Raw genomic sequence first — 2784 nt, 5'->3', positions numbered from 1 at the left:
AATAACACCTCAACTTTACCACTTCAATTGAAGTTTTTTCTTTAATTTTTTATACATTTAAATAGCATTACACAAAATGGTTTACCCACATCGTTTGTATATCTATACTATTATTTAAGTGTGTCAATACTATTATTTAAATATATAACTAAGTTAGTGTCACGAGTTAACTCTACACCAAGTTGGAGAGGGAAAATAGTGCAACCCAATTTTAAACCATTAATTCATATTATATATTTTAAACCTTTATATAAAAAATTTAAGATTTAATTGCAGTAAATATTCTTAAACTATGACCTTCATTTTAAATTAGTTCATAAATTTTAAATAATTCTAATTACATCCCTAAACTAATAAGGTCATATCAATTAGGTTCTTTCGTTACCAAAATTATTATTTTAATTGTTAAACAACACATCAAATCTTATATGGCATAATTTAAAATGAAAATTATAAAAAAAGATGTTTTAAAAATCTTAGTTTTGAGTGTCGAAACCATTTTTATTTTTGGAAAAAAACAAAAATTAGTTGTCGACTTAAAAAAAACAAAAATTGGAAGTCGCCACCAATCTTTTATTAAGGTGTGATTGGATCACCTAAAAAATAGCTTTGGTCTACGAGTTTCAGAAAAATGGATTCGGGAGTCAATTACGTACGAGGAAGGATTAGCACCCTCGTAACGCCCAAAAATTGGTACCAAATTGATTAATTAATGTCTTAAAGTCGAGAGTTTAAAAAAATACTATCCTTAGTTAAATGAAATTATTTATTAAGATTTTCTCTTTTTGAAAAGAAAAATATCACACCCAATGCGTTAGGGCACAACATTTTATTCTCTTCAAGATGTGTTGGTCCAAAAAACTCGTATAATAAAATTTAAGAAAATATTTAATTGTTTAAAATTTATGAAGAAATCGCAGCCCAATACGTTAGGGCACGATTTCTTAAAATCCCAAACATTCAATATTTCCTTTATATATATTTTTTTAAAAAATCTTTATCTCGAGAAATCAACGTGTCACATCCAATACGTTAGGACACAACACATTGAATTCCCGATGACAAGTTTTATTTTGTTTGATTAAAGAACAATCCTCGATTGTTAGATTTTACGAAGAAAATCGGAACCCAATACGTTAGGGCTCAATTTTCTTGAAAATCCTAAATACGAGTATTATCTTTATTTTGAAAATTTTCCATTTTTAAATTCGAGTAAAAGATAATGTAATGTTATAATGTATGTATAAATATCGTGATAACAAATGCAATAGTAATAATTACAACAATGGCATAAAAATAATATAAACAAATAAATAAATAAATATAAATCAATAACATGCAAAGCATCAAATAAGTGAGCGAAATAAAAAAACATACTTTTAAAATATAAATGAAAACATAAATTGATAAACAAAAGAAGGAAATAAACAAAAAATATAAAGAGAAAAAACGGTACAAAATATATACATGTACATATATAAAAAAAGTATATACATATATATAGATTATAAAAAAGATAATTACATATATATATAAACAAATAATAATAATTACATATATTAAAATTAATTAATTTAGAAAAATATATATATATAAATTTATGAAGAATAATATAAGAAAACATACGTATATACATATTTATCAAAGTAAAAAATATATAAAAGTATATATATATGCATATAAAAGTTAGGAAATAAAAAATGTATATGTATATAAAATGTAAATGTATATATGTATATAAAAGTTATGCAAGTAGAATAATAATAATATATATATAATATGTGCATGTGCTTATAAAAGATTTTTAAACAAATGTATGTATATATATTATTGTAAACAATATGCGTATGTGTATATATAGTAATAATAATAATGATGATAATAATAACAACAACAATAATAATAATAACAACTTAATAACAAGAAAATCAAATTTAATAAAAATAAATAATAAATAAAAAAAGACTAAATCGAGCTTTGACATAAATTCTAGGCCTAAATCCACAAATAAATGAAGTCAAAAGGACCATATTGAACACGGCAAAGAAAATAAAAATGCAAGAGAAAGATAATTTGAGGGAATATTCTTAAGAATTATTATTACTCCCAACTTCCCTCCCTTACAATGAAGGGAGAGGCATCTATTTATAATTGAGCCTCCCAAAATCCAATGGTATAGATTAATTACATCAACGGCTAAGATTAAAAGGTATCTACAAATTAAATCTCTCAGATTACAAAATCATATCTTCTAAGATTGCATAAATCATATCTAAGATTGCATATCATATCTAATATTACATATCCTTGAAGATTATGTTTCCATATGTGAGCCCGGGCTAAAATTGGGTATTACAGCTGCCCCTCTTTGCTCGTTGTCGTGTAATAGGAATAGAGAAAAGACTTTAGAAATGACCAATTTTTGCCCGGTTACACTGGATCTTGGTGCTCTTCTTCTTCAAGCAGCCACATCCATCCTACTGCATCTTCAGAGGTATAGGAATTGGTGTCTCGATCCACTCCACCGCAACGTCGGAGAGATAGGATTGGTGACTCGTAACTTTTAATCTGCTTAACTGTAATTTTAGAGAGATAAAATCCATCACTCTAATCCACTCCACTACAACTTAGGGAGACAGGATTTGTTTATTTAGTCTGCCCCACTGCAATTTCAGGGGGATAAGACTTGCTTTCTTGAGTCTACTCCACCGCAACTTCAGGGAGATAAGACCCGATGTGATCTACTCTACTGCAACTTCAGAGAGATAAAATCTGTGGTTTTAA

This window comes from Gossypium hirsutum, chromosome D12 (assembly GCF_007990345.1).
Source record: "Gossypium hirsutum isolate 1008001.06 chromosome D12, Gossypium_hirsutum_v2.1, whole genome shotgun sequence".
Lineage (NCBI taxonomy): Eukaryota > Viridiplantae > Streptophyta > Magnoliopsida > Malvales > Malvaceae > Gossypium > Gossypium hirsutum.
This window is presented reverse-complemented; position numbering follows the sequence as displayed.